This window comes from Astyanax mexicanus, chromosome 3, assembly GCF_023375975.1.
Source record: "Astyanax mexicanus isolate ESR-SI-001 chromosome 3, AstMex3_surface, whole genome shotgun sequence".
NCBI lineage: Eukaryota > Metazoa > Chordata > Actinopteri > Characiformes > Acestrorhamphidae > Astyanax > Astyanax mexicanus.
In genome coordinates, this window is record NC_064410.1 from 54535111 (window position 1) to 54546715 (window position 11605).

At 34.5% G+C, this 11605-nt stretch overlaps 1 long non-coding RNA gene across 1 annotated transcript; it reads left to right on the top strand.

Moving 5' to 3' along the window:
- Positions 1 to 2225: 2225 nt before the first annotated feature.
- On the top strand, positions 2226 to 10739 carry LOC125799415 (uncharacterized). The gene is made up of 3 exons (XR_007438316.1): positions 2226 to 2366; positions 8369 to 8446; positions 9833 to 10739. It is a non-coding gene; the product is annotated as an uncharacterized LOC125799415 (long non-coding RNA).
- Positions 10740 to 11605: the final 866 nt, after the last annotated feature.

Here is an 11605-nt window from a genome sequence, read left to right on the forward strand (position 1 = left end):
GGCGCCGAGTGTTCCAACGGTGTAAACGATGCCACTATGATTGGGAGACCGCTGATTCGAATCCAGGTTATGCAGCTTGCCATCAGCTGGCAGAGCCCTGAGAGAACACAATTGGCCTTGCTTTCTCTGGTGCTCTTTCCCCTCATCACTTCAAAAAGGAGTGATGTGATCAGCACACGGCGTCAGCGAGTTGGAAGTATTGGAACTGAGTCGCTGCCTTTTCTCCTAGTGTGCTGTGATGCTACTAAGCAATGCTGCATCAGCAGCAGTTCAAAAAGAGGTGGAGTCTGATTTCACATGTATCAGAGGAGGCATGGGCTGGTCTTCAACCAACTTGTGTTGTGGCATCACCTGTGAAGGGGGCCCATGAAAATCCTGATTTATTTTTCACTCGCGTTCCTTGTGTACTGGCATGGATACCAGCCCACTAACATTGAGAGTATACAGGGCTCAGAATTTGCTGCTACGCCCCTGTGAATATTTTAATTAATGCATTTAAATAAAATAATTTGCACCTATTGCCAATGCAGTAGCACTTTCTGGTGCAAAAAAGTGAACATTTCAGTTTCTTACTCGTATAACTACATTATACACAATATCATAATAACATCAGTTTTATAGTCCCTAAAATAGAACCCTGTGGGACTCCACAAGATAGATAAAACTAAATGGTTAGCAGATAATTCCCAGCAGCTTGTGTTTTACGATAATTAACTTAATATAAATAATACACAGTACCTTGGGTTTAAGGGGCTGATGCCAGGTGTCGGCTAAAAAGTATAAAGACTCCAGCATTAAGATGTGGAGCAATGGATCTAACTGTGTTTTCTGGAATGGTGATGATTCTTCATCCAGTACTTTTGAGGAGATAAATTAGTGATTTGGGGATGAAGTGTGGGGGTTAGGGTGGGGTGGTGATAATATCCTGACCTCACTAACTAAAACTGTTGTTGCTGAATTCAATCAAATCCTCACAATAATGCTCCAAAATCTAGAAGAAATCCTTCTTTCATTTATGGTTGAAACTCCAACAAAAGTACAATGAATAAACAGGTGTCCTAATACGTTCGTTCATATCGTATAGCTTGGCGAGCCATTTGGTTGTAAAGGCTGCTATCGAGTTTACAACAGATCAAAGTGTAATTGGCTGAGATTGGCTGGCTATACCATCTGTGAACAGCGTAAGAGCTGGGTGTTACTTAGATGATGATCTCAGGGTTTATATTGCAGGTGTTTAAATGATTAACAGGACAGTTCTGTGGTCAGATTAACTTTGTCCCAGTACAGTTCTGTGGTCGGATGCACAATCCACTAGAACTCCTAACTATTATGATGTACAAAAGTTTTAAAACAGGGAAAAACTATTGCACTATTATAAATAAAGTTGGTTTAAGATGTTCTTCGAATCCTTTTGGTTTAATTAACGCAGCAAGTTTCTCATAATCATACACATCTTTTTTACAGACAGTTGGCGTGGGCGATATGGCCCTAAAATAATATCATGATATTTCATGGTACTTTCATGATAACGATACTCTTGTTGATATAAGAAAACACTGAATTTAAAAACATATATTTCAAAAATACACTACTACAACAAAATGAAAATCAAATTTTATTATTGCATACAATATGATATGACACACCCCTAACTGAGATATTTAAAAATACAAGAATTTTATCAGATTTGTAACAAAATAGTAACAGTAATTATGCACTCCAAATACCTCCATATATCTAGGATTAAAATAAAAAACAAATGATACTGTACAGTCTCTAGTAGAACAGTATGAATTTTTCTTTTGTTAAAAACAGTTAAAAAAGTAGTACCCTGATGTGATTATTAGGGGTGAGTGATATGGCACGATATTTTAGGGTATAATATCGTTCACGATATTCAAAAATGATGGTGATATTATTGCATACGAGACGATACAGCACACCTCAGCACAACAGACAATAAGCCTTATTCAACAATATGCTACCATGCCAAATGTCATGGGATGGCAGTATGTAAATTGATCATGAAGTATAACAATAGTGTAGCCCTTGCAATGCCTAGACCTGTATTTGTATGTTGTAAGTTGTGAGGTGTTATCTTGTGACTGAGGCTGAACCCTGGCTAGTGTACACATGGAAAGATGACTGAATTGCACTTTAAACACTTTAAACAACAAACATTTTGTGGGCATTTAATATTTGATATTTCTTGATCTACAGTGTCACATGTGTACCAGGAATCCGTCACAGTACATGAGTGGTAATGATTGTGACCGGCGATGCCTGGCTAGGACTGTCCATGCGAACAGACAAGCGACAATGGCAGAATTTACATCCCCATTAAATGCAGGAAACCACATATAGAGGTCAGTGCAGAATTTGCAAAAGTCATGAAAAGTTTTTGCATAAGAAAAGTCCTTATAAAAGGTATACATCAAGTTCATAATGTGTTTTAACATAATGTGTTGGATCCCATTATTCTTATAAACTGAAGACCAGAGGTGGAAAGTAATGAATTTCATTTACTCAAGTTACTGTAATTGAGTAGATTTTATGAGTAATTTGTAATTTTTAAATTTAAAGTTGTTTAAATAGGTAATTTTAGTTTTACTCAAGTACATTTTGACACAAGTAATTTACTTCACTACATTGAAAAACTCCCCGTTACTGAGTAAAAAATAAAATGCTGGGGGGGGGGAAAAACAATGGCCTGATTTAAAAATAAAAATTGGCACGGATGCTTGCACGTGGAATAACAAGGCAATAACGTCCTCATGCAATGCAAAATGTGCCCCGCCGGACAGAGCTGTTAACTTTAAAAACTTCCACATCAAATCTGTGAAAGCATTTGGTGTAAGTACTTTTAATATTAAACAATATGTAACTTTTACTCAAAGTACAATTAAATTGAGTAATTTTTTACTTTTACTCAAGTAGAATTTTAGCAAAGTAAAGGTACTTTTACTTAATTACAATTTTTCAGTACTTTTTCCACCTCTGCTGAAGACATTGTAACTAATAAAACATAGGTGAAATGTCAGAATCTTGTTAAAATTTGGTAAGTGGGTTGTAAGATGTTCTTTCTTAAGAATTGTTGGTGAATAAGGCCTAATAATTCTTTTGTAGAACCAAAAATTAATCCAATAACTTTTTGAAGCACTTTTTATTTAAGAGTTTGATCCAGCACTTGCACGTTTTCAGAGATAGGTGGCAGAGTTCAGTTTTGCAGCAGCATTTTTTCATTCTCAGTCTAAAACTGTATGTTCTCAAATATGTTCTGCAGCCCACTACTAGTGTTTAAGATTGTTCAGGCTTTGAATAGAAAAGAGTCAGGTGACCAAACAATCTCCCTACGTTCTTCACTCTAAATTAGTCATTAGACAGTGTTGTGATCCTCAGATGAACAGGAGAGCACAGATGGACTGGAGCCAGGTAGGGGAAGCGTGTCAGCATGGTGAGTGCCACGGGGAGCAGATTGTTGTTTGACTAATGAATGAGAGAATGTGTGTCAGTGTGGGCTGGACAGATGGGCACTGGTGAGTCCTCCATCTCATATCACAATGGCCTGGCTCAGCATGAGCAGAGAGGGTGGTGCCTAGAGACCCACCCACCCCCCATCAACCAGCTACAGCCAGCATCTCCACCTAGATGCAGCTGGACCCTTCTCGGGCTCCACTGTTGTTAAACACAGGGCTGGGGTGGATACATCCTGCTGATTAGCTCTGAAAGGGTCTTGTTTTTGCTTTTTTTGTGCGCTTGCCTTTTATGCACCTTTTTGTTTGGGATGCTTTTCATGGCGCATTTGTCTTGTCCCACTTTGCAGCATCACATATTTCTATAAATTATATATAATATATACATCTAATATCTAATATATATACATATATATGGAAAAAAATTAAGACACCACTTTAGTTTCTGAATAAGTTTCTCTGATTTTGCTATTTATAGGTTTATGTTTGAGTAAAATTAACATTGTTTTACTCTATAAACTACAGACAACATTTCTCCCAAATTCTAATAAAAATATTGTCAATTAGAGCATTTATTTGCAGAAAATGAGAAATGGCTGAAATAACAAAAAGATGCAGAGCTTTCAGACCTCAAATAATGCAAAGAAAACATGTTCATATTCATAAAGTTTTAAGAGTTCAATTTATACAAAGTGCGTGTATACATCTGTTTATCAATGTATATTAATATCTGTAAAAAATAAAAGTCCCCCTTAAAATGATTAGTTTCCTTGATTTTACCAAATTGAAAACGTCTGGAATATAAAGGAAGATGGATGATTACAAGCCATCAAACCAAGTTGAGCTGCTTGAATTTTTGCACCAGGAGTAAAGGCATAAAGTTATCCAAAATCAGTGTGTAAGACTGGTGGAGGAGAACATGCCAAGATGCATGAAAACTGTGATTAAAAAACAGGGTTATTTCACCAAATATTGATTGAAACTTTATTAATATGAACTTTTATTCTTTGCATTATTTGAGGTCTGAAAACACTGCAATGCTCTAAATTACAATAGAATAAACTACAATGTTCATTTTACTCAGACATAAACCTATAAATAGCAAAACCTGAGAAACTGATTCAGAAACTGAAGTGGTCTCTTAATTCTTTCCAGAGCTGTATATGAGTGTATGTCACGAGTGAGGGGAATAGGAAAAGTTAAAGTTGTTATAATTGTGAAAGTTGTAAAAGTTGTTAGCAGTGTTTATAACTCTTCGAAAAGGAAGGAATAATAGTCTATATGTGGGAATTAAACACTGCATGGGTGGAGCCAGTGTGCTCTGTGAGGGACTCCTGGTGTATACCAGCGATCAGCATACAAAAGGCACTCTGCCAAGGCGACCAGACACTGCACACTTGTCTTGGGTGTCAGTAGTGTGTCAATGCTGGTGTGTGTGTTTGTGTGCGCATGTGTGTTTGGCCATCTGTGCCAGATGTTAATGAGCCATCACTCTAAACAGATGGTTTGTGTCTCCTTATCGGGGACCCATAAAGAGTGTCACTGTCAATGCTAATACACTTTGTATTGATAGTATGCTTTTAATCAGGTTATATATATATATATATATATATATATATATATATATATATATATATATATATATATATATATATTTGTATATATAAATCTTCAATAATTTAGGCCTACTTCTAATTCAGACCTAGAAAACTGCTGCTCATGTATCTTCAGTATTTCTTAAAATATTTTACCAACCGTTCTTTAGTCAAGTGTTTGTTTTGCTCTGTAACTAGACACGGAAAAATGCTTTAACTGGGAAAAGAATCTAACTAATCATCTGGATTAATAAGCAGCAAAGGAGCGAACAAACAGCTGGTTGTGGGTGGTGTGTGTTTTTAGCTGAATGGTTGTGGGCTGAAGAATGGAGCCCTCTAGGAGGCCTGCAGCTCTTTGTTGGCCCAGTGCATATCATTAGCATCTAAAGTGCCTTATTGACCACAAGGGAAGAGAAAGGGGAGGGATGGCAGTGTGAGGCTGCAGACAGCTGGGTGATAAGAGAAGAGCCTCGGATTAGAACTGCAGGCAGACGTGTGAAATTGTATAAAAACTCAGATGTGTGAAATTTTGTAAAACGTCTTGCACCTTATTTATATCTTTAGAACTCTGCACTTCTGCTTAGATGATAAAGGCATTTTACTGGCTTGTACTTCTACCTCTCAGTGACAGTAACTTGGGTATCTGCAGATCCTTAAAGAGCCTTTAAAAAAGTTTATGAGTGTCTAAAAAAGAGTACATTTGTCTTAAAATGTCTTAAATCCATCTTCCAAAGAGCTTTAAAATACCACAAACAGGAAATTCAACTTTTATTTTATTTTTTGTGCACTGCATTTTGCTATTTCCAAATTAACAGCATTATTTCTGGTTCTGAAAGGCACCATTTAGAGGTATGTTCAATAAGACAGCACAATAGGCATTGGGAAACTGTTGGCATGGGGGTTAGATTATCACAATTTTGCAATAGACCATATTCTCAGCATACAAACAGTTTTTTTTGTTTGTGCAAAACTGCATTTTTTTATTGATTGGAATTTTAGTTTGCCAGAAAATACAGGAATCACAAGCTCACTGTTTGTGATAAAATATTGGTGTTTATATTAGTGTGTACTTTTTGCCATATTTTGTCATTATGAAATTTTCTCTCTGAGTGGTATTTAAAAGTGTTACATTTAATTTCCTCATGCCTGCAGATACCCTAAATAAAGCTAAGTTTATTTTCTAATATATATCTATATATCTAATATTGTTCTTATTAAATCTTCATCTTATTAAATTATTTAATCTTTCTTTTACTAACATAAAACAATGTATCATCAACTTCACAGGAGAAGAAAAATATTACTATACTATATATATATATATATATATATATATATATATATATATATATATATATATATATATATATATATATATATATATATATTACTATATATATATATATATATATATATATATATATATATATATATATATATATATATATTATCAGAATTAACAAAATTGACCATATCTTCTCATCCCCTTTAAAAACAAAAAAATAAGCATTAAATACATGAGGACAAAAAAACAAACAAAGGTATTGAACATAGCAATGCCTGTAGCCTATAAAAATAACCCATAATATTAAAACAGCAACAATACTAATCTTCACAGTCCTGGGAAGTGCATTATTATTGGTTTACACTTCTCATTTCATAAGTAGTTACAGAAAGTTGGGGAACCTGTAAAAGTGACAAAAAGTTTTAAAAGTTTCCCCAGATTGTTTAGAAAGTCCTTGTTTGCAACAATTACGGCCAGTCTACTGAACCTTATGTTGGCTTTAGTAATTCCCCTGTCTACTAAAAACAAGAAAAACTTTTGAAGATTCAATTTCCAGCCCACTGCTCTATTAATCACTGAATACTTTCAGCTCAGATAACTGAAAGTCATCTGATACTTTTAAACAATATGAAATCATTCAGGTCTCTTAGATCCATGGACTGGGTCAACAAGTAGACTAACAAGCCCAGACTAACCAGAATAACCAGGGTATAGCAGCATTTTGCTTTTTTATGGTGTTTACACCTTTGGACAAACTGCCAGAAGAGCTTAAATGTGCCCCAGCTGTAGCAATTTTTAAAACTAAATTAATGCCTATGATTGAGCACTATAACTTGCACTTTACCTTCATGTATATTTTTTCTTTATTTTCTATAAATATGTAAGGTAGGAACAAGTCAGAAAGTTTGCATTGCTTTGCATGTAGTTATCACATAGTAATCCATTCATCTGTCCATCTATCCACTGTTCACTTCTTCCTGGTAAGGGTTGCGGTTTGTTCAGAGCCTTCCTGGAATCATTGTGTACAAAAGAATATCTCATACATCAAATTCCTTACAGACAGAGACTGGAACAAGGATTGAGTCTTTGTACCCAAATGTTCTTAAAGATTTGAAGATGCTTTTAAACAATTTAGACATTTCAATTGTTAATTATTGTATATTCATCTGCAAATGTCCTGTCTGCTTAATACATATGCATAAGCAATGAATGATATTATACATATTTTAAATCAATAATGTTATTTAATTTAAATGTCTTGCAGGATGTTGTCTTCATATTTCACTGAGGTAAAGCGTATTCTGTCCATGCTGTTATGCTAAAATATCAGGGTAATTAAAGTAATTTTGGAAAATTAAAGTGATCAAGTGTCTAAAATTATGTGTCTATGAAAAAGAACAAAGACATAAAAAACAAAACATGAATAATTCAACCTGTTTGCAATTCTAGTACAACCATGATTTCATAAATCTGTCCAGTAGTTTGTGGAGAAGCATGATTGTATGTCCTATAGCAGGAGTGGCCAACCTTTCAAACACAAAGAACCAGAAACAAACAAAAAAAAAAGCTCTGGAAAAAATTAAGAGACCACTTCAGTTTCTGAATCAGTTTTTTTGATTTCGCTATTTATAGCTTTATGTTTGAGTAAAATGAACATTGTTGTTTCATTCTATGTTTCATTCTATATATATGCTGTTATGCTAAAATATCAGGGTAATTAAAGTAATTTTGGAAAATTAAAGTGATCAAGTGTCTAAAATTATGTGTCTATGAAAAAGAACAAAGACATAAAAAACAAAACATGAATAATTCAACCATGATTTCATCAAATGCCAATTTTCGCTATACTTGTTGTGCACCCTGTTATTGGTTTCCTGATAATGATAATGACCCACTGTCCCTTTTGACGCACTGTCCCTCTACATGTATTTCTGTGTTTATGTAAAGCACTTTGAATTGCCCCTGTACAGATGAAAGGTGCTACACAAATAAAAACTTGTCTTGTCCTCCTGTAGATGTTGTGTCTCAGTAAGGTCAGTAGGTGGAGTAGCAGAGCTCAGAGAAAGCTGCTTGTGAACACACTCCCTATATGCGTGAGTCACTGTTTGGCTGCTACACACCTTAACCCTTTCAGACCATGCAATTATTCTTTTTTTTTTTTTGCATATAACACTAATTAGGGCACATTGTTTATCTTAATAGACCATGAACCAGTAAATAAAAAAGTGTATAATACAATTAAACAATAGCTTAGCCCCACACACTGCACTGAAAAATAACATTCACCTCAGACATTAGGCCATGGCAGCACTAGAGCCAATAAGGCAAAGTAAGAGCTGATTTTCACTAATTTTATGTAATTTAGAACATTTTTCTGTCAAAATTAGGGATTTTTTTTTTAATTAAAAGGAATATCAATATCAAATATAAAATATAAAATGTTATCACAGGCCTCCAGTGCAATGAACATTAAAAAACAACAAATATTTTAGTTTACTGGATTTCTTTCATACATAAAGTTTATATTTGAATATTAGAGTCTTCTTTTATGTTCATCACAGACAAAAATTAGAAATTAGCAATGGTTTGTTTTTTCATCACTGGATCTTAATTCAGGTAGGAAAGAGTTAATAAACTGTGCCTCTGTATAATATTAATTTCTATTCATTATTACAATTTCACAATAACACAAAATCACTAGAACATTAAATCACACGAAATCACAAGAAATCCAACAGTACAATATATCAGGGAGGCCAATCAATCCACAAAAATATGTATTGCTAAATTATATGTTCATAATTGAAAATTACAGCTCTGGAAAAAATTAAGGGACTGCTTAAAAATGTAGAGTTTCTTTGATTTGACCAAATTTACCAATAACCATAAAATATAAGAATTTTTGCACCAGGAATGGCATAAAGTTATCCAAAAGCAGTGTATTAGACTGGTGGAAGAGGATGATGCCAATATGCCTAAAAACTGTTAAAAAAAAAACCAGGGTTATTCCACCAAATGTTGATTTCTGAACTCTTAAAACTTTATGAACATGATCTTGTTTTCTTTGCATTATTTGAGGTCTGAAAGCTCTGCATTTTTTTGTTATTTCAGCCATTTCTAATTGTCTGCAAATAAATGCTCTAAACAACAATATTTATATTTGGAGTTTGGGAGAAATGTTGTCCATAGTTATATATATATAGAATGAAACATAGAATGAAACAACAATGTTCATTTTACTCAAACATAAAGCTATAAATAGCGAAATCAAAAAAACTGATTCAGAAACTGAAGTGGTCTCTTAATTTTTTCCAGAGCTTTTTTTTTTGTTTGTTTCTGGTTCTTTGTGTTTGAAAGGTTGGCCACTCCTGCTATAGGACATATAATCATGCTTCTCCACAAACTACTGGACAGATTTATGAGACCAAAAAAAGCTGCATCGAGCACCATAAACCTGAATGATGTGTTCTGTTGTTTAGGTATCTGTGAAAATGACCTTCAGCGCTGACTGGACACAGACTCTCACGTTTGCATCAGCAGCTTTACCCTCAGATCCTGTTCCTCCATCCGTCACAGAGCCTCTCTGCCTCCCCATGCAGATCAATGGAGCAGGGGCTGCGGTGTAAGGTGAGACTTGGCCCAGGTTTATGCAGCCTGCACTGTGCTTTATATTATGGTGGTATTTGTGCTTCATTTTCAGTCATGTAGAATTTTTGGGAACCGAGGGATAACATTCTCCTGACTCACGGTCAAAAATAGCAGTGAAACTCAGAGAGGAAGAGGAATATTCACGATATGGTTTAAAATAGGACATGGAGGAAATGAGGGTAAGGATATGATGCAAATTCATAGCTAAAGCTTAAGACATGCACGCTGCAGATGCAGATAAATGGTAAGAAAAGCAGCTCTTCTACAGATCAGAGCACAATTCTTCTGCAGTGCATAATGATTATATAAAATAACATTACATTTGGCAGATGCTTTTGTCCAAAGAGACTTTATGTACAAATATTGATGTACATATAATGTACATCAAACCTGGGCCAAGTCACTTTTTTTTTTTTTTTCTCACTTTTGTTTTTATCTATTATTTATTTGATATTTATTCACTGTTACTCTTGTGCAATAATACTGGTCCACCCTACCATAATCATATCTCTATGCACTAGATGTATATATATATATTTTTTTTTTCTTTTACTATATATAATTTTTTAAACTCTTTATATATTTTCCTACAATAGGTTTTCTGTATATATAGATTTATCATTATTTGTATTTACCTTTTCCTGACCTGTTTCTCTGTCCTTTACTCTGCACTGCTGTAACATGGTAAATTTCCCCATTGTGGGATTAATAAAGGATTATCTTATCTTATCTTATCTTATCTTAGTAATAGAGGACATAGAAGTTCAAGATAAAAAAATATATTTTTAGACAGGGCCTAAAGGAGGCCAAAGGGAAATAGTGGGAAAAAGGAGAAAAGGAGGGGAATCAGGAAATGAAGTTAAAGTTAGTTAGTTTGTTAGAGGTGTTAGGAGAGTAAGTGCAGTTTGAAGAGCTCTGTCTTTTTCAGAATTTCTTAAATGTAGTAGAGGTTCTACTCCTGCTCTGGTAGTAGAACATATAAAAATCAAAATAAAGCATCCAGTGCTAACCGCTAACACCTGTGGTATTGCAATGTAAAACCCTTAGAAACAGGCAGGCTGGCATCACAATTTTTTTTCACAGAGAGAAATGAAGATGAAAAATCACAAAAACTTTATGTTTAAGTTAATTTTCTGCTGCACACAAGAAAAAAACAGAACCCTAGCAACCTTCCAAGTTTATTTTTGTTTTTACTATTTAAATCACGAATAGTCAACTAACTAATTTACTAGTCGACTACTTTTATTTATAACCAGTTGCAACCTCTAGGCAGTGACCACTTTGTTTCTACTTGCTGGTGCTGAGTTTCCGAATGGTTCTTTGTTTTTCCACCACAAAATCACAGGTTCTCGGCCAGAAAAGTGGGTGCCGTTCTAGCCCCACAATCTTGCTGATCTGGAACCAGTGAACCTGTTATAGATAGATAGATAAATAAATAAATAAATAAATAGATAGATAGATAGATAGATAGACAGACAGACAGACAGACAGACAGACAGATAGATACTTTATTGATCCCCGAGGGGAAATTTTGGACATCCAGCAGCGGGTATACACAGTACACAAACTAACTAGAGTGAACAGAGTGAAAACGTGTCACAGAG